At 34.2% G+C, this 22,835-nt stretch overlaps 1 long non-coding RNA gene across 1 annotated transcript in view; it reads right to left on the bottom strand.

The window, feature by feature from the left end:
* Positions 1-22,835, bottom strand: part of LOC119528930 — a 661,036-nt gene that overhangs the window by 11,028 nt on the left and 627,173 nt on the right. The window lies entirely within an intron of this gene.

Raw genomic sequence — 22,835 nt, 5'->3', positions numbered from 1 at the left:
GGTTGGTAATGTAAACTGTAACACAACATTAACTGTGGTGTTGTAAATAGCAATGCTATAAACTTCCTTTATAGAGATCCATCTAATGTAAGTACATAAGAAAGGGCTCACAAGCTTTAGAAGACTTCACTTATCCTATTTGATTTTATCTGAGATTCATTTAGCTGAAGATAAGACAAGTGCAAGCTAATGACCTCCTTTTTTATATATCTGATTTTCAGTTATGCTTCGGTATTATCATATACACTTCTAAATGAGCCATATTCTTCACAGCTAATTGGTGGGACCAGTGAAGTGGATCAACATGCTATGGTACTTTGTCTTATTCCCAGTTTGAGTCCTTACTGGGTATTTAAGCTGACAATGTGAATGCGGCAAGCCTCCAGATTTCAGCGGTGCTGGCAGCGAAGGCCACTCTGAGAGATGGGCAATATGGCTTCTGTGTGTGCCATTCGTCAGGGCGAGCATTGAAGGGAGAGGAGTGTGTGGTTTTCAACCTTCTGTACCTGGTGTGTATTGCTTTCACGCTGAGCCGTGCTGGGGCAGCAAGGTCTGATTCTGGTGTATTGTCAAGAAAAGAAAGATATTTTTGTAAAGTACGTGCTTTCACAAAATATCATCTTTAGGCACACACAAACACCTATTACAGGGTTTTTCCCCCAAGGTTTTCAATGCTATCCTAATTTTCTATTCATATTTAGAGTTAAATTTCATAATGAAATTCTTCACAATGGCTTTTTATTTAAATTAACTTTTCTAAGTTGAGAAATCTTTGAATTAAACATTTTTACCTTTAGTAAGAATTGATTCATTTAAAACAGGTGTTCCATTCGTGTTGGGGCAAAAGCTAGATTTATTTTATATTACATGTTTGATAGTTACAGCTTACGTATTTTAAAACTACTTCAATGGTGATCAGTCTCCAAATGCTGGTTCACCCACGGTGATATTACACAACAATGTAGTATTAACGAATTAACTGTATTCATTATTAATTTGTAACAACTTCATATGTCAATGTTGTTATCCATATTTCTACCTAGGATTTCTTTAATAGTTACTTTAATATTTGAAAATATGTATAAGAATATTTAATGTTTCCACTATAAAATATCTTTTTTTTTTTTTTTTTGCCACCAACCAATTCCCTGTGTTTCTCACGAGAAATGGAAAATCAAGGAAATACTGGTTTAAAATATTTCTCCTTTCACTGTACCTTTAGTACATGTAATATAAATTAGACAAGTAATGAATAATGTGCCAGCAGGGATCTTCTTTCCTTTGGCATTAATCTCTTAGTTTTATATAGAAACATAACTATTTCTAGCTTGGAGAACACAAATGTATACTAAGAGAAATGAGTTATAGACCTGACAGATTATAGATAGGTTAAAATTCAGTTTCACAGTGCCCTTATTTCAATGCCTTATTGTAACTCCTAAAATAAATTAGGAAAAATATTGACTAAAATTAAAATAAGTAGTTCATTTTGATTTAGGTTTGTTCCAGCAGAGACCATCAATGAATAAAATCACTACAGTCAATTTTAACTAGTTTTAAATTCTCATTTGGAAAATAAATTAATACAATTGCTAAAAATAAAGCTTTGAGCTGCCAATGAATATTATCTAAAGAAAAACACCTTTGATTTTATTTTGGGTAAGAGCCTTTCTGCTTTAAGTAGGTATGCATATTGTTTCAGTGTTCCATTTACAAAATAATTCTTAAAGAAATCTCATTGATTTTTAATTTTCATAATTCTTCATATCAATATTTAACAGAGGTAGGTAATCATTTCCAGGATAGCTAGCCCAGCCTTATATAAAATTAGGCAGGGTAGGAAATTACTTTCATTACTGCCTCTTTTCCTTATCCTTTTCAAAGAGGAAGAAATTAATTCATCTGTTAGGCTGCATGTAAAAAAAAATTAGTCCTGATCTTTATATAGTTGTGTAATTTAAATTAGTACCTGATTCTCTAAAGTCCACAATTTAGGACAGAACAGAATCTACTGCAGCAACTAATTAAACACTTACTGTAAGGTTAAGTTTTTCATTAAATCAATAGGCCCCTAGTGTCAGTTACAAAGCCCTAATTACTATGCAGTAAATTTAGATTGAATTTGAATTAAGGACTGATTTCAATCTAACCGCAGCATGTAAATATTGTAAATTACTAGAATTACAGTTCAATAAAATTGAATGGATTTCACTTTAGATAAACCAAATGCAAATGAGAAGAAAAAAGACCTGATGAAATTTCCTGCAAACATCATGCCAAGAAGCTTTACACATCACATACAGGATATTGTTTTGGCAATGAACATGTCACAGCTCAATAGTTCTACCTCCCTTTACTTTAACATGTTTTAATATTTGATTATCTATAGTAAAAATGAATAAACTTAATCTCTCCCAAGTGATCAAGCAAAATGATGGTTAATGTGACCGCTTACTGTGTTGCTTTAGTTTGATGACTGTATTGTTGTGTTAAAGCACAGTATGAAATCAGGTTATCAGGTTATAACTAGCTGGGATAAAATACACAAACACAGGCACACAGAACACGCAAGAGCTGGAAATATGAAACAAGCCGCATTCTAAGCACAAGTCAAATCCTTTCAAAGTTTTTATTAAAAATGCGTAGACACTAATCCTCTAATTGAATAAATATAAAATTGAAAATAATTCTAAGTTTGTGAACATTTCATTTGCTTTAAATAAGTATTATAAGCACAGAAACAAATGTTTTAAATCCAACAATCAGGGCAGGCTTTGTCAACACAGAAAAGGAAAAGCTCAATACTGATCATCTGTTGCAAGGGTCAAGTTTGCTGATAAAGAACTACTTGTGACACATGACAATTACAGCAGAGCCTTTGAAAGAGGAGTTTGAAAGATTTTTTATAAGATGAATAACACGGCCGAAACATATTAATTTACCAATCCAGGCATTTTGACTTATGCAATTGAGAAGTCAAATCAAATATACAATATCAAAATTATATATATATATATATATATATATATATATATATATGTGTGTATATATATATATATATATATATATATATAATAAAAGCAAGTCTGAGAAAATGTAAGCAATCAGCTTACAGTAAAAACTTTAAATAAAAGTTATATTTAACAAGTACCTGTGCTTTTTAATTGTTACTAATATTTTGGTAAAACTTTCTCTTGGTATTAATTTCTAAGTCCTGTAGGTGAGTTTAAAAGAATTCTACATTATTAAGGTTAAGGATTTAATTCATGGAATTTCTATGAATTTTTCCTACCTTTCTGATGAGGTTCACTCAATTAGCATCAAAGTGCGAACATACTATTCGTGATGACAAATGGTAAAATTATACCTCTCACCAAAGAGATGTGTTGCTGCAGTCTTATGCTGTGAAAATAGTAATGAAAAAGAAACACCTTTCCTAAAAGCAATATTAACTGCCATGGAAGGTATAGGTTCTGGACAATTCTCTCTGAAACTACCATGGAAATATTTGTCCAATTTCATCCTAGCAGCTATAGTCAGTTCTTCCAGGATAAACACAAAAATTCTCTTACACTGGTGTCAAAGAAATACAGATGTATCCACTTACAGTTGTATTTTTACATTTTCGTTATTTTTTTCTTCGTTTGCCTAAGCATGGGCAATAATATGCACAAAAAATAGTGGCCATTATTTTTAGCATTTGGGATACCTGTTTGGTCGTGCAAAAGTTGCATCTTAAATACGTTAATACCTTCCTAGGAATTTTAACAGCATCTGTCTCAGGAAGAGCATTGCCTGTGCACAGCCAGAGCCTTTCTTCCACGTATATTTGTGTCTGCTTCTTTAAGGTTCTAGTCAATGGATAGGAGTATAATTGAAGAATGATACCTCGTACAGACATAAAAGGGTTCTAAAATATACAGACACAAAACATGTAATGGATCTTCCAGAAAATACATGGAAAAAGCCAAAGTGACCCAAAGCAAAAGTTAGAGTATGTTTCATGTTAATAAGGGAGCCTTTTTTGGGGGGAGACATGGGAGAAGAATTTTTCTGCAGTCATTCATAAAGCATCTATTAAGTCCTTCATTTTAGGGAATATATAAAAAGAGAAAACAGACCTGATGCCTTACATTTAGGAATTCACAATCTGAAAGTTTCCAAAGCAAATCACAGCCCGTATATGCACATTTGGAAATCTTGGCCATCACTACTCACTTACCATATGGGTTAAATGACAAGGATGAACAAAATGAGCATGTGGACTACATGGACACAAAAATTTAAAACAATGCTTGCACAGATAGCAAAATATTAACAGGCTATGGAAGTTAAAGCAAACAGTATTTTAAGTTGGTGAATGAAGTAGTGGTAAGGAGGATAAATTTGTAAGACCGGTTTCAGCCCAGAAGTAGAAAGGAAAAACTGCCATTTGCTTTTCAGAAAGTATCCATCACAACTTTCCCCTCTAATGAGAAGGCAGTCAACTTGACTTGAAGCACTGATGATCAATCTATCTTCCTCATTGTTTTGATGCTCATCTCTATTGGAGTGGGTGTGACACCTTTTCATTGTTAATCAAGAACCACGTTTGAAATTGTATATACTGTGACTCAGCAATACAGCTTCCAAGGATCTATTTTCCAGACATACCATAAGAATGTATGAAGATAATATCAAATTAACTATAAGAATAATGCTGGGTAACCATCATTGAGCACTTACTAAGAGCTAGACACATAGAAAAATATCTTTTTTCACATGAAGAGACTTAGAGAGAAGTAACAATCCCAGAGCCTCATAAGAGTCGGGGTGTCGCTGGGGGTCCTGCAAGGTTGCTGAGGGAGAGTAGTCCTTGAAAGCATGGATTCTAGAACTGGACTGCCTGTTTTTGCCACTGTCTGGTTAGCTGGCATTATTAAGTTAATGCACATCTTTGTGCCTTAGCTTTATCACTAAGGTAATAGTAATCACTTCACACGGAATGGGTTAATGCAAATAGGTATTAGCTTTTATTAGTCTATTCCTCTCTCCAATACATAGAATACATCTACTGAAACACATCTGCAAAGAGTGAAAAATTATAAACAATGTAAATCCTCTTCTGCCTGGACATTACAAGGTGGAATTATGAAACCTTAAAAAAATATCTCTATACATTGTCATGTTAAGCCATATATTCACAGAGAAAAGAGCCTGGAAGGATGAGCATCAAACTGTTTATAGGCGTCACTTTGGAGGAGAGGGAGATGTTAGTGTTGAGAAGTTTTACTTTTATTTGGTACAATTCTGCATTACAGTTAGATTGTATTACTTCTATTATTTAAGTAAAGGCAGTAATGATTACAAAACACAGGTTTCTTTTTCTTTAGATTGTTATTTTTTTCCATAAAACTCTTCAATTAAAAACTCTAACGGCCTTATGCTAAAGTGGGCATATATTCATTTAACTATTTAATCTAGATTTCCCATGGAGAATAGAAAAATTCTATTTTCTATTTTCACTGAAAAATCTCCAACTTTGAATACTAATTTTCAGTTTTGAATCATAATTATTTCCTTCACCTTTTATCCTTGCGATAATGATTCTGACATCCATCAACCTTGTCTAATATATATATAAAACTTTCATTTGTAAAGTTAATTTCAAACTTATACCAGAAAGTTTGGGAGCTTCTTCATATATGCATGTTAATTTTAGTCAAAAGAAATAAAAGAAAAAAATCTGCCAACTAAATTATACAGTCAATTTATCAAAAGTCAGTGTCTGTTCCAGAATAATGCTACCAATTCATTCAGAAATAAAACAACTTCTTTATGCATAATAAAGTGATGTAACCAGCATGAAAATATCCTATTCACTCAAATATTAACACTGTATTTAAGTTTGGTGTTACTGACAGGTGTCAATAAAAGATGAATCTGTCTCTTAATTTAATGGTTGATTTTAACATTGCCAAAATCACATTTAGTTTATTAACAACAACAACACACTTTTCCATAATTTACGAACTAAGACACAAGTATATGTTTTATGCTCCTATTCTCACACTTTTGTGACCTTCTGCATGAGCCACAATTTCCAGATTGAAATCTGAATGAATAAGACATGTTATGTGACTTTATTTATAACAGATGGTAGAGGAAGAAAAAAAAAATTTTAAATAAATGTGGCAAGCTCCTTAGCAATCAATTAATAGGAATTGATCTAGGTGTCTGTGTAGTTTAATTATGGATGCAAAAATTATAGCTGGTTTTGCAAGAATATTGGAATTGGTTATAAATTAATTTTACTTGTATGATCACAAAGCAATGTTTATGAAACGTAAATACACGTTATTGGTCACTGTGATTGCTAGATATTAAATGCGTACAATTGGCATAAAGCTTACAATTATACACAGAACTTTCAAAATGTTCTCTTCTCACTGAGTCTTACACTCATCCTGTGAGGTGAGTTAGGGCACTTTTATTATTCTGACATAGTTGAAGGAACTAAGCTTACATGCTGAAATGTAGTTTAAAAAATTATTTAAAATTTGTTCATAAAAATGAAAAAAAAAACATGCATAGAGAATGTCAATATATATTTATCTTTTCAGCATCAACAAAATAGAACAAATCAAGATTTTCTATTAAAATGAGACCTATTCAATTTTTCCCATAAAGCACTAGAATTCCTCCCTGTTTTTTTAATTGAGAGCAATCACATTTATGACAGTAAAACAAAGCAGAGAGCCTTTTTTAAAAAAAAAACAAAAAACAGAAAGGAAGATAGGAGGGCTGGACAGATAGGTCTGGTACCATACTCACTTTTCTTTAAGAAAGATTTTAAAATTCTTTCTGGCAAAGACCACAAGGTTTCTCTCCCAAATCCTGCTCCAAATTTTCACAGCTTTGCTAGGTATAGGTAATTTGTTATTTGCTTTGCAATACATTGTCAATTGAAGCATCAGGGTTCTACATGAGAATGCTTAGTTGCAAGTCTCAGCCTTTTGTGACAAGTCTACCAAGGAGGGTATTATCTACTATTCCAATTAGCATTTTCCAAGACATTCATAATAGTTACCTAAAATGATATTTGAAAATGTCAGTGTTTAAAATACCCACATGAAATTAAAAGTTAATATTAGGAATAGCACTAAGAATAATTTTAAATTTGGTTTCAACAAAGTGCATTAATTGGAAGGCAGATAATACAGAGTATTCATTTATTTAGAATGTTCTTTGCCATCAGGTCAAATTCTGAATCTCTGCAATTTGCCATTTTGCTCTCCTACATGCAAAATCCAGAAAAGAAAAAAAACTTGCATAAGAATATTCAGGGCATTACTTATTTATATGTAAAAGCTTTTATTCTATTTTGTTATTTTAGATTAAATCCCGTTTCAATTCTATTCTCTCAGGGAAGCGTTAACAGTTTGAGCTCAGCGTGAAAACCATCAAACACTTGAGCTGAAATTTAGATTGGGCAATTTTGTCTGGTGAAGTAGAAAAGGACATGTGGAATGGCAAGGAACAGGATGATGGCTTATGGAAAGGCAGATGTTTTAATAACGTGTTGTCTAGTGGGAGCTTCAAGTATCTAAATTTAAATCTCTTGATATATTTAAAGAAAGTGTGTTGAAGAGAAAGAATGCTCTTTTACGAAGAGAATTAATAAACGAATGTGTTCAATGAAAGTGAAGGTTTGAACATGACCGTGTATTTTCAGAAGCAGGTTAAAAGCAAAAGCTACTCTAACTTGAGGCTTGCACATGTGGACAGGCAGCATGGAAATCCAGGAATTCCACTGTGGTCTCTGCTGTTGGCCAACAAGGCATCTCAGGCAGGAGGTGCATAATCAAGTTGCTAGATGTCTCAGGCAGCAGGGAGATGCACGAAAATTACCAAAGAAATTCTGAGTCCACTTAAAGACTACATTTTAATGAAGAAGCATACTAATGTACATCTTTAAATTATTGCTTTTACAGCTTTTTCAAAAGAAAATAGAAAGGTTATTATAACACCGTATGATAATGTTACATTAAAATAAACTCCAAGCTTTAGCATATTTGCATTTTATGGACTGATTTTCATGAGCAAAACTATAATTGTTGCTTTCTGAAGAGAATGGCTACACGTAAAGTACAAGTTGTCTCCCAATGTGCTCATTTATAAGCTCTGTTCCGTTAAGAATAATTGAGATATTTGCCACTAGCATTTAATTGATATGATTATAATTTTTATGGAATGTTTGGAGACAACTTTTAATATAATCCAGTCCATTTGTCATGTACACAAGCAAGCTGCAAACATTTTTCCATCATTAATGATTTAAATAGATTACCCTGTCTTTCCTACAAAGGGTAGGGGGATGGTTAACCCACGCATCAACATATAAAACCAAAATTATGGACTCCTGTTTTTCTCCTTGATTCAGAATGTATAAATACGTATGAGTAATTGGAAACATCATCAGCGACACTGAATCACACCCAGATGCTCATGCTCCAATGCTTTCCAATTAGTTGGATCTGAATTTTTTTGTTGTTGTTGCTGGCAGCAATTTGGTGACTGAAGATCTGAAGTCCTGATAAAATATTTTGACATATATAAGACAATTCATTTTAAAGGAATGTTCCATCTGAGAGCAACAGTGAGGTCATATATTGGGTGACCTTGAATATTCAGAAACAGAAAAAATATATATATACATAATATAATGTATAGTATACATATGCACACATACATGCAATCCAAAAATGTTATCTAAAAGTACCAAAAAAAAAAATAAAAGATGAAATCTAACTTAACTTGAATTCCTCCTGAACTTTTCAGGCAAAAAATAAAGCAAAAATGAGAAACAGAATCATTTATGTATATTTGTTAGTAAGTCATTCAGAAGAGGAAAATATTAAAAATTGTAGTTGAAGTATAAGTATTGCAGCTAGAAGAGATCTCAAAGGATTTCTGATTACAGTCTCCAATTTTCAGGCTGTTTCTCATCTCAAGTGCTTATTTGAAGTAACTAGGTTACAAAAGGATTTGGGGACTTTGTCCTGGGTTACACAACTAACCAGTGGTTGAAGGATCAACAATGTACCTGGCACATAGTAAAAGCATAATAAATATTCTTTGAATAAGTGGTTGAATGGATGAATAAATGATGAATGAATGAACAAATTAGTCAGGTCTTCCTGTCTAACTTCAGTGAGCCACAATTTCTTCTTTGGTAAAATGAGGCAGATAACACAGTGGCTTCCATAGCTTTTCCGATCAATGCGACAAGGCAGCTGTGGAAGGCGTCTGTTTCTGAAAGGTTCTATACACACGTGAGCTGTTATTATTGCCCTTCCTTTGTGGACATGCCTGCCAACGCCACAGCCAGAGAACTTCGCTTGTGCGCATATTCCAAGGTAGAAAGGGCTTCTGTATTAGGTTTTCCCTCTACTTAACTACAATGAATAGAAGAGGTAATTTTGAAGCCTCAGAAACCTCTACTGTGGCCATCGCCAGCTCATTCAAAACATATTTATGGGCACATTCTTTAAGAAAGTGTAACAAATAGTTCTACAAAATGGGCTGCACATTCTTTTAAGCTTAGCACATAATTCTCCCTCACCTCTCTTGAATGGGATGTATAATTTAAGATTATTGCATGCTGTGCAGGGAAAAGTAATGCTCTCTCCATCCCACTAATCCTATGGAAGACAAAACAGAGAACTTCCAAAGGCTGCTACTGCTTCTCTTCCAGATGCTCCTGTCAGGGTCAAAGCCATTTAATGAATATATTTATCATAACCTAAAAATATAGCAGTCATAATTTGATAGCACTGATTGTTCATAACTCACTGGAGGAAGAAGAATACAGAAAATTCCCAATAATCATGTTAAAAGCCGCATGACTAAACAAGCTCAAGAATGAGTTGTTGCTGCATTCTGAGCCAGCCTGAATAGCATCTATCCCACTTATCTAGCATTTCAATTTAATATTCCTTGCGCTAGGGTTGCCTATATTATCAATGTCAAAAAACTAAAAAGTCTTATCTTTAACTTTCATTCCAAGGCTTCAAAAGAGCTTTGAATTTGCATCTTACTCTGGGGAAGATGTAGCTTAAAAACGTTTTTTTTTTTTTTTTTTTGCCCAGCTTGCTCCATTAATTTCTGAGGAAAATGCACCTACTGCTGTGAATATGACAGTTCTCAACCTTGGTGTTTTTACAGGCTGTCCCTCCCCAGGGAACAGTCAGCACCATTCTGACTTCCCCGCTGGAACCGCACCGCCTGCTGGGTAATCAGCTCCCGCGCGCTGCTGGGAGGGACGCGGCGGATGAACCCAACGCCCCTTGCTGGGGCCCGCGAAAGGGAGAACATCAAGCTTTGGCGAGCAGGCATATGTTTTACGCGATCACCTACATTCATTTTGAAGGATAATTTGCCAGTGCTTACACGGGCTCAATTATTAGCGGCGCTCAGTACTTTTTACAACCTAGAAAGCTTTAACTGAAGATAATCTTCATCATTCCTAGCAAATATTTTCCCCCAATTACTTCCATTGAGTCAAAAGCAAAATTCCCTTTGTAATGATTATCTGACTCAGGTACAGCTGATTTTCTTCTATAACTCTAGGCTGAAGCCACTGACAAGGGCGCAAAAGGGATTATTTTTCAGCACTTTTCAGCCCCGCTAAATCAGCAGATAATGGCATCTATGATGCAGACTGATTCTGACCTAAAACCTCCTCTCATTGTTAATGTGTCTCACATCCCGAGTATGTCACATCCCGAGTATGCCACAGAGGCAAAAATATTCTATAGACGTTTCCACCGTCTCCAGAGAGCAAAGGGACGGGGTTAGGAATTCTTGATTTTCACGCTTTCAGTCAATTAACAGCAATTGCTCAATAAAACCCCCAGAACTCTGTTCTTTTCTTAACAGCACTTTCATGTGGAAGAGCACCAGCTAATAAATACACGGAGACTGACTTCATTTGCATCACTTTGTTATGTCAGGTTCTAGGGGTCTAATGGGCCAAAATAAAAGACACCAAACAAAACTTCTGAATGTTCTGCCAAAGGGAAGAGGCTGTAATTCACTGTTATTAGAGGTTATTCAGAGATAAGCAGGTGCCTGTTTCATCCCAAAACTCCCGGAGAATAAATTAGGCTTTGGTACATAGACAAATTACATTTTAAAAAACCATTATATACTCATACAAAATAGATATGAGCTTTGTTTTTTTTTTATTTCCTTTTTTTTTTATTTCTTTCTTTATTCATCTACTTTTCTCTTTTTTTTTTTTTTTTTTTTTTTTGAGGACTACAGCGTAATTCATTTTAATATGTTTAGTGCCCAGTCTTTTGTTTATAACAGTGGTTTTCAAACCTTTGTGTTCAGAGTCTCATCAATGGCCAAAGGCTATAGTTGAATGAATATGGGAGTGAGGGAGGCCAGGGGTCTTCTGTCTCCAGGTTTAACTGGAGCAACTCAGAAGTTATCAGTTTTGCATGTTGGATTTCCATGTAAGGAAGAACGGATGAAAGTCACTGGAGAGAAAGATCAAATATTTCATTATATCTGGAGTCTGGTATGGAGTAGCCACTTAATATATATTTATTGAAAGGATGAATAAAACTATTTGGTGTGTGTGATTCTGTTTCTTAGGATTATTTTCTAGTCTTTCATAATGTATCGATATAAACTTGCAAAATGTATTCATGCATTATTTTTTAAAAATTGAACCTATCACAGTATTCCCTGGTAATTTATATATATATACATATATGTGTATATATATGTATATGTATACATACACATATTTAATTACAGTTGTGGCAATGGCTGAATAGTTAAGGCAAGAAATTGAAAACCAGTAAGCAGTAGTCATTTCTTGTCCTGTTAGTGAATCTTATCCATAAGGGTAAAAAATCTGCTCAAGAGGAATGGGTTTCTTATTCAAAAATTACCTCAGCCTGATATGTGGCCATGTAAACATTTAAATAAGTAAGCTGATGTATCCTTGTCTTTATTTAAAATTTTTTTATTTTGTTCATCATTTTTTGCATTAACTTTGATTTTTAAAATTATTCTATTTAAATATTGTTTATATTGATTACTGAATTTTTTTGGCAACCTCTCCTTACATTTTGGAATTTGTAAGGCAAGTGCCTCAAATATAATTCAGGATTAAGCAAAATTATGCCTAGATTAGTTAAATCAAAAACTCTCTCTACTATTGTCACCAATATTTGTTCTAACACTGAAATGCAGTAACTCATTGTTTTAGTTTCATAGCCACTAAAACACATATCATATGGTGGGTTGTCTTAAACAGCAAGAATTTATTGGCTCAAGGTTTTGAGGCTAAGAGAAGTACAAAATTAAGGTGTCAGGAAGGCAATGCTTTCTCCCCAAAGACTGTGGCATTCTGGGGCTGACTGCCAGCAGTCCTTGGTCCTTGGCTTTTCTATCATATGGCAATGCAGATGGTGGTGTCTTCTCCTTTCTCTTCTAGGTTTCTTTGACTTCCAGCAACTGACCACTTCTGTGGCATCTTTCTCTGTGTCCTCCTCCATAAGGGTTCCAATAATTGGATTAAGACTCAAGCTGATTCATTTGGGCCTAACTGAAGTAACCTAATCAAAAGGTCTTAGTTGCAATGGGTTCACACCTACAGGAATGGATTAAGATTAAGAACATGTTTTTCAGAAGTGCATAACTCCAAGCCTCTATACTCAACTAATTCTCAAAACAAGTCTATGAGGTGGTACTATTATCCCTATTTTACAGCAAGGAAACTGAGACAGAGAGTTTAGGTAACCTCTCAGGATGGACACGACTGATAGATGGAAGACCCCAGATTCAACCCAGGCAGGCTGGCTCCAGAACCCACACTCTTAGTGATTATGTTTCACTACTACCCAAAATAGAGTGAAATAGAAAATAACTCCTCCACCCCAAATAACTCAAAGAACAAGAGCATACTTACATCCCCATTTCCATATCTAGAGAATTCGCTGCCCTTCCCCATGCCTCCAGAGATTACCTCTCTTATGCACAGACACATCCCCTCGTCATCTGCTATGGCCTCCTTATCAAAGGGGGGACCTAGCAAAAGGCACTGCAGCAGGAGGGGCCCTGTAGGGTTCTCTCAATCCTGCTCTTTACTCTCTGCCAAACTGACACTGTGTTCTTGTCTTAAAATAAGTAGAATTCCCCTTTGCCTCTTGGGGCGTCACACTTTGTCCCCAGGGCCCCAAGTTCTCCAGTCATTTGACTTCCTTGTTAGAAGGGCTCCTTCACACTTCTGCCAGAACCAGGGCCAGACCTAGACCTTGCACCTGAGCTGGAAACAAACCACCTTATTACCCTATTCTCATCTCTTTTGTTCTCATCCCCTCTCCTATCTCCCTCATGTACTTGCCAAACAGCTTTCTGCCTTCTCTCATGAAGCAATCACTAAATACACAACCACCCTAGTATAAAACAAAATTTTTTGATAGATGCCTAGGCAGGTGGCAGAGGACCTCATACATCCAAAATTATCTTAGGTTTAGAGGGCAGGGCATCCATGCTAGAAATGTCTAAAACTAGGTGTTGTAGTTGCTAAGCAGTTCAAAGAAGATACTGTAAAATGTGTTGGCTTTTAGTAATGAGAAATTATCAGCTTATAAGCTTATAGTTCAGAAGCCATGAAAATGTCCAAATCAAGGCATCATCAGGATGATACCTTCTTCCTGAAGACCAGCTACTGGCAATCCTGGACTCCCCTGTCACATGGCAAGGCACATAGTGGTGTCTGTGGGTCTTTCACTTCTCTTCCTGGTTTCGTTGCTTTCAGCTTCTTGCTTCAGTGGCTTTCTCTCCTTCCTCTGAATTTCATTTCCTTGTAGAGGGCTCCAGTAAGAGGATTAACAGTCATCCTGAATGAGGTGGTTCACATTTTAAGATAAGATCCTGCTCACCAAATATCTTCTTACAATGGATCCATACCAACAGGAATGGATTAACTTTAAGAACGTACTTTTCTGGGGTACATACAGCTTCTAACCATCAGACTAGGTGAGGTTAAGGAACTAAAATAAGTCAAGGTTAGTCTCCAGGACTTGAACCCAAGATTTTACAATCAAACTCAAAGTTTGGTTTGTTTGTTAATTTATTCATTGTTTGTCTGTCTTAACCTCACCAAAGCTTCATTTAAATAACTGACAAAGCAGCCCATTCCATACCAATTCTGTATGGAAGGGAAGAGTGAATGATTACAGTTCCTGAATCTTTTTATAGACTGTTGTAAAATAACAATTTATGAATGAAACACCACACAAACAAAAAAAATGTTGTTCAGAAATGTGATAATCTCTAACAATGTGCATGTGGGATCTGAATTATCTACATTCCACATTCTATTTTACCTTAAGTTATGTATTTCAACCCAAGGTTGGTACTAGACTCTATTTTTTTAGATAGTATTTTTATTAACCATTAAAAACAGACATGTTACTTAAAGTACTCTTGAAAATGAAAATATGGTAGCTGTAAGGCAATTTCTCATGCTGCTCAAGAAGTAGACGTGTTGAAAAATCAATATTCAATGCCTCTGCTTTAGTCAGTGCTAAGGCTATGTCTACTTCCTTAACAAAAAATGAGTCAAATTAAACCCTTAAATGGAAAAAAAAAATCAATTATGTCAAACGTAATAAAAAGTGGGGAAAAATAAATTAGTTATTTCATGTCAGGGGGGTAAAACTACTGAGTGACTGAGCAAACTTACCATCTTACAACTAAGAATGTTGGAACTTGCTCAGCAGGCTGGGTATATATACCAGGGCTGAAATTTGGTTTCTTTAGGCAATTATGATAAGGAATCAAAGAAGGACAAAAAATGGTTATGGTGAATACTTTCAGGAAATCATATGACTACAGGTTGATTAAATTTTTATATATTTCCAAAGAGAGCAAGGTTAAACAAGTTTAAATCCAGGGTCTTTGAAAGCGAAAATACTTGGCTCTTAACCTTCAAATAAAAATCCTAAGGCAGAAATGCTTCAGTAGATACCCATCACTACAGGCTCATATAAGTTTCTACTGCTCTAGGAGTCAAAGGGTTTAAGCAGCATTTTTTTTTTTTTTTTGGAAGTTTATTCCTGGCTCACAGAACAACCTCAAGGTGCATTTCTACACCCAGATTTCTGTTCCATAGTGACAGAAAATAGTACTTATCATCAAGTACTGTGTGAAACAACTGCATCAAATATAATTTTTTTGTGTCTGAAACTGGAAAAATAAAAAAGAGATCTGAAAAAGGCCTAAATGTAACTTTTCCTCAAAATTCTCCACAAAGACATAGGATCTGAAAATGACCAAACGTATTTTAAGTTATTTTCTTTCTACATATGTTCATTTAACGTATAGTTGAAAACTCCTGATGTGATCTGAAAAAATTTTATTTAAAACAAAAGTAAACTGAATACTTCCTTTTGAATAATTTTTAAGAGTCTTTATAATTGTAGCTGTCTTCTACTTTTTCTAAATTGGTAAATCTTGCACTATGAATTGGCAGAGAGAAGACACAGTCACATGGTGGGAAGGAAAACATTTCATTACCCTGTGTGCCATGTTCAAGATGAATCATAGCTACTGGAGTAGTATAGTGTGCTGTGCATAATAATCAGACTTAATCATAAAAACATCATGGAAGTTCTGCTGTTTCCTTGTATTGTATATGTGCATAAAATGACTGGGGTTATAATTAAGTGATGTTTTAAGAGTATAAGTGTAAAGATGGTAGATCCCACATGTAATGATTTAATAAAGTAGAATTTATTAACTTGTTCATTTTGGATGAAAATAATATAGTCAAGGGGAAATATGTAAAATATGGTTATTTTAAAGTAACAGGAAAAATAGCAGACAAATTTGCTTTTCATTTAATTACAACAATTTTCTGGAATTGATATTAGTTACATTCGTACAAGACTACATACATTTAGAAATACAATTTTTCCATCCGCTTGCTGTTCTGGACATGAATTATGGTTTACTACTTTGAACTCTAATCCCATTCAAAACTGTGCCTGGGCCCAGTTTTTAAGAACAAAATAGACAAATGTTTTATAAGAAATTTTAATGCATTGATGTCTTTAAAATTGATGGATTATAAATAAGATTCATTTCTATCCATATGGCCATATTATAAGGTATTTGAGCCAAAGTTAAAGCATCATTTTCTACTTCCCATGATAATTTATAAAAATGAAAGTGATCACAAGTAATATTATATAGATGGAGAGAGAGAAAGAACAGAGATTTCATTTGTTCTGGAACAGAGATTTCAATTGTTCTGTGTCTGAGGCTGTCACAAAGTTTATTTCAGTTCAAAAATAAGCAACATTATATTGTACTCTTATGCTAGTAAGCCTAATAGTGTATGAATCCAACTCAAAATGTATGAAACACTCAGAGCAAACTAATGTAAAATCTTTGCATGACAATCGAGTGTTACAAAAGAGCCAGTTGAATAAAAAAATAACTTTTCAGCTCTTTAGGTCTAACACTTGTAACTCAATTCTTTATTAAATTTACAAAGATAGTGATTGATTTATATATGTGTTGAAAAAACATTCTGACATAAAGTTAACCACTTAGATTTACAAACTGACACACCAAAGGGAAGCAAAAGGCCGATTTACAAAGACAACTGGGTCCATTGGATTCAAAAGAGGTGAGTTAAAACATTTCCAAATGCTGCATTTGTGAGGAAAGCTAGGATTCCATGTGAAAAGCATGTTAAATTTGTGAGTACAAAGGCACAAAGTGGGCACAAATAACACTCTTGTAAAGAGCTGAAATTTAGGTTGGAATGATTAAAAAAAAAAAAAAAAAGATACCCACATCAGGAACTTGGCAGCAATACAGAGTGGGAAATAGATCTACAGAGCCTCAGAGCCTAGACATACTAGTTGGAGAAAAATTCCAAAACTAATGTTGGACAAAAATGACAAAAATGTAGTCACTAAGGGAAGGTAGAAAACTGAAAATGGAGAGGTTTAAGAGAGCACTCTACAGATGGTGGCCAAATATGCATGATCAGTTGTGGCAAGCTGATTGCAGTCCCATCTGGGGATGATCTATACAGAAAAAGAAATTACTCTACGTTTGTCCTTTATTGTGTAAAATAAAATGCAGAAAATTTAAGCAATTTGCAATAAAGGGAAAGAAAATGCAAAAAAGACAATAAAGGAAGGAAGTAAAACCAAGGGCTACTTCAACTTTTGATTTGCTGTTTTAATTTTTAATTTCTTATCATGCTGTGATAGTAAAATATAACTTGAAAGAGAACCAAATAATGGGGGTTGATTGCAAAGTCTAAATTTTTCATACGGGAAAATCTTTAACTTATATAAAAAGAAGAATTCATCCTGTTTCTTGAAAATGATAAAAATACTGAAAATAATGGTTTTCATCATCCAAATACACAGATAACAAATTAAGTATTTTTATGCTAAAAAGCACTTTTAAATATTTATCAATGAGCCCTAAATTTCTTAGTTCACTCTTTGTATGCTACCCCATTCCTTCTGTGTCCTTTTGAGTAATCCTGGGATTACAATCTCCTTATAAGTGTCACCTTACTCTCATTTGTCCTTGTCCCTCACCCATCCACACAAATAATTTTTATAGGAAGGCAATTTGCAGCTTGGAGTGCTTTTTATCCTATTTTTCTATCCATTGAAATAGGACAATTGGTTTCCCATTTCACAATACATTTGTGGTCTAAGAAGCTTATACCTCTAATAAGATGATAGTGTAAACCCATAATGGTAAAAAATATTTCCCAGTTCCTGGTTTCCTCATGAAATAGACTAGGTTCTGAGTTTTTACGTAAAGAAGAAAGGAGGAAAATTCTTAATGTATGTAAAGTGAATCCAAATAAAGGGATTCACTTTTTTTTTCCTAAAAATTTTGGAAGAGGTAGCAAGGAGGCTAGACCAATTATATAAACCAGGAGTAACTTAAAAGAATTGGATAAAACAGAAATATTGCACTAACATGTTAAACTTTTTTGTGTGTCTGAGAAGAACTGGATGGATACTTGAGGGGAATATTTTACTTCATCCTGTAAATATTTTGGGACAGTATTTCACATTTTGAACAGTTTTTTTTTTCCCTAAACTTCAACATTAAAATGTGTAATAACATGTTCTGTCACAAGTATGAAATCAGAAAACCACATAAAATGCATAAACTACATAATTATAGAGGGCTTGTTTTTCTATTATAGAACAACTGAGTGATTTTAAATAGCCCAGATAGTTATTACAATCTGACTGTGATGTGTTCTTCCTTCTACCTTCCCAAGAATTTCTTGTATTATAATAATGGATTCTAAAGGAATAAATTGCATACACACAATCAATTACCGAGAAGTGTAGGTGGCTCACCCAGCATGATGCAATCACACTGTGGCATATAGTTTCCTCCTTACAACAACATTGCCCTTCAGTTCCATGAGACTCAGCCTTCTTCCCCATGGACATGGTCCACCCACATGTTGCAGTGGATGTCAAGGATGCAATGGCTTGGAATAAGCTATGGCGTGTAGGTTGCATCTGACTCACCATCTGAGGGTATAAAGTTGAGTTAACTGAGGAGTTCTGAATAATACATTTTGGAAGAGAATGCCATTCCCCAAGGAAAAGTGAGGGATACTGTGATATAGTAGGGCTTTAGACTATCTGCTGTGGCCCAGTTGTTCACTCTGTGACGTGCATTTCTATGTAGGTCCAGTAATTCCCTCATTTAAATTGTGAGTGTTGGAGGCAAGTGGGGCTTCAGAAGCATTATGAGAACTTGGGGCATGTTGATGCTATTGGCCTTTTTAAATATATGCCTACAGAACATTACTTTGTAAGATGTAAAGCGTAAGTTTAAGGGATCTAGAACCCTGTTGGAAAAGGAACATAATCTTAATAAAAATTTTTAACATACTTGAATTATTCTAGAATTATTCAGTTCTGTGAGCTTGGCTTCATCTGACTACATTCTTTTGTAATGACTTCATACTTTTAGAGGAAAGAAGTTAAAGGAGAATTGATGGAAAGAAAATTGCTAAGTAGAAGTGCTCTGATTTTGATCATTGCCTGAGGGATGTATTAGTCTAACATATTTTGATGAAAAAATACAGACTTTACAATAAATATAAGAATCTACCAATTTTTTTCAGTTTTATTTTTCTCCTAACAACTACATGTTTAACCAACCAAAGAACATGATAATAGAAAATGCTTTTTCAGAAGGGATGGTTGCAAAGTTTTTGTTTCTCTCAAATGACATAGCTTTAAAGAATGAAATTGGACCAGCAACTCAAGCCATATATAAAAACAGACTCAAAATGGATCATACAGAAAAATGTAAAGGCTAAAACTATAAAACTTAGAAGAAACCATGCAGAAAATTTACTGTATATTGGATTAGACAATGGTCTAACACCAAAAGCACAGTGATAAAAAAGGAGATTAATTAGACTTTATCAAAATTAAAAACTTTTATGCCTCATAGGAGACCATCAAGAAAGTGCAAAAGAAACCCAGAGGGTGAGAAAATAGTTGCAAAACATGTATCTGATAAAGGACATGTATCCAGCATATATGAAGAACCCTTACAACTCAACACTAAAAAGGCAACACAATTAAAAACTGGGCAAAAAATGTGAATAGGCATTTCTCCAAAGAAAATATACAGGTGGTCACTAACCACATGAAAAGAGGTTCATCATCATTCATCACTAGGGAAATGCAAATAAAAGCCACAATAAGACATCACTTCACAGCCACTAGATTAGATAAATTAGTAAAGTCAGACAAAAACATGTGTTGGTTATGTCATTTCCAAATATTTTCTCCTATTGTGTAAGTGGTTGTTTCTCTTTCATGATAAAGCCTTTTCAGTTGCCAATGTTTGTAATTTTGATGAGGTTCCATTTATCTATATTTTCTTTCGTTGCTTGTGTTTAGAATGTAAGGCCAGGAAACTATTGCCTAACATAACATCCTAAAGATGCTGCCCTACATTTTGTTCATGAAGTTTGATAGATCTGGCTCTTATAATTAGGTCTATGATCAATTTTGAGTTGATTTTTATATAAGGTATAAGATAGGGGTCCTCATTTTTTTTCTGCAAATGGAGATCTCGTTTTGCTGGCACTATTTGTTGAATATACTATTCTTTTCAAATTGAGTGGTCTTTGTCCTCTTGTCAAAAATCAGTTGGCCATAAATGTGAGAGTTGATTTCTGAGCTCTCAATTTGATTCCATTGGTCTATGTCTGTCCTACTGCCAGTACCATGCTGTTTTGATTACTGTGGCTTAGTAGTAAGTTTAAAGATCAGGACATGTGAGTTCTCTAACTTTATTTTTCTTTTTCAAAATGGCTTTGGTTATTTGGGTCCTCTTACCCGTTCATATAAATATGATGATTGGCTTTTCCATTTCTGCAAAGAAAGTTTTTAGATTTTGATTGGGATTGTGTTGAATCTACACATTGCTTTGGGTATGATTAATATCTAAATGTTATTAGGTCTTCCAGTACATAAACATGGAATGTCCTTCCATTTATTTAGGTATTCTTTGATTTCTTTTGGCAACATTTTGTAGTTTTCTGTATACAAGTCCATTACATCCTTGGTTAGATTTATTCCTAGATATTTGATTCTTTTAGTTGCTATTGTGAATGGACTTTTTTTCTTGATTTCTTCTTCCCATTGTTCATTGCTTGTGTATGGAAACACTACTGAATTTTGGGGTGTTTATCTTGCACCCTACTAATTGCTGAATTCATTTATTAGCTTCAGGAGCTTTGTTGTGGATTTTTCAGGATTTTCTGTATATAGGAGCATGTCATCTGCAAAAGGGAAAGTTTTACTTCTTCCTTCCAAATCATATGCCTTTTGTTTCTTTTTCTCACCTAAATGCTCTGGCAAGAACTTTCACTACAATTTTGGATAACAACAGTGATCATGGCATCCTTGTCTGTTTGGAAACCACATGCCAGATAAAGGTTTAATATTCAGAATATATAAAGAAATCCTTCAACTTGACAACAAAAAGACAAACAACCCAATTTAAAAATGGGCAAAAGATTTGAATAGACGTATCTCCAAAGAAGATATACAAATGATGAGAAAGCACATGAAAAGATGCTCGATATCATTAGCTATCAGAGAAATGCCAAAACCATACCCATTCAAAGAAGAAATTGCAAGGGAAATTGCTGAATATCTAGAGATGAATGACTATGAGAACAAAACATATCAAAACTTATGGGATGAAGCAAAGATGGTACTGGGGGGAAACTCATAGCTCTAACTGCATACATTAAAAAGGAAGAAAGAGCTAAAACAAAAGAACTAATGGAGCAACTGAAGAAGCTAGAAAATAGCAAACTAATTCTAAAGCAAGTAAAAGAAAAGAAATATCAAGGATTAAAGCAGAAATAAATGATATGAAGAACAAAAAACAATAGAGAGAACAAACAAAACGAAGAGTTGGTTCTTTGAGAAGATCAACAAGATTGACAAACCCTTAGCTAGACTGACTATGTCAAAAAGACAGAAGACAAATAAATGAATAAATAAATAAGAGGGGAAACATTACTGCACATCCCAAAGAAATTAAAAAATATCATAAGAGGATCCTTTGAACAAATAACTGTATGTCAACAAACAAGACAATTTAGAGGAAATGGATACTTTCCTGGAAACACATGAACAACCTAGACCGACCAGAGAAGAAACAGAACACCTCATGAAAACAATCACAGTTAAAGAGATCCAATTAGTCATCAAAAATCTTCCTACAAATAAAAGCCCAGGGCCAGAAGGCTTCACAGCAGAATTCTATCAAACTTTCCAAAAAGAACTGACACTGTTCCTCCTCAAACTTTTTCAAAAAATTGAATAAAATGAAACACTGCCTAACTCATTTTATGAAGCCAACATTACTGTAATACCAAAACCAGATAAAGATGCTACAAGAAAGGAAAACTACAGGCCAATCTCCCTAATGAATACAGATGCAAAAATTCTTGAGAAAATACTTGTAAATTGAATCCAAAGACACATTAAAAGCATCATACACCAGGACCAAGTAGGGCTCATCCCAGGCATGCAAGGGTGGTTAAACATAAGAAAATCAATAAATGTAATACAACACATTAACAAATCAAAAGGGAAAAATCAAATTATCATCTTAATTGATGCTGAAATATCATTCAACAAAATTCAGCATCCATTTTTGATAAAAACACTTCAAAAGGTAGGAATTGAAGGAAACTTCCTCAATATGATAAAGGGCATATACGAAAAACCCACAGCCAACATAGGACTCAAGGGTGAGAGACTTCCCTCTAAGATCAGGAATGAGACAAGGATGCCCACTGTCACCACTATTATTCAACACTGTGCTAGAAGTTCTAGTAAGAGCAATCTGTCAAGACAAAGAAATAAAAGACATCCAAATTGGAAAGGAAGATTTCAAACTGTCATTATTTGCAAATGATATGATCTTATATTTGAAAAACCCTGAGAAATTGATGACTCAGCTACTTGAGCTAATAAATAAATTCAGCAAAGTGGCAGGATACAAGATTAACCCACATAAGACAGTAGTGTTATTATACACTAGAAATGACCTAATGGAAGAGACACTTAAGAAAAAGCATCCACGATAGCAACTAAAGAAATCAAGTACCTAGGAATAAACTTAACCAAGGATGTAAAAGACCTCTACACAGAAAATTACATAACTTTACTAATAGAAATAAAAGGAGAACTAAAGAGATGAAAAGATACTCCATG

Source organism: Choloepus didactylus, chromosome 3 (assembly GCF_015220235.1).
Source record: "Choloepus didactylus isolate mChoDid1 chromosome 3, mChoDid1.pri, whole genome shotgun sequence".
Taxonomy (NCBI): Eukaryota; Metazoa; Chordata; class Mammalia; order Pilosa; family Megalonychidae; genus Choloepus; species Choloepus didactylus.
This window is presented reverse-complemented; position numbering and strand designations above follow the sequence as displayed.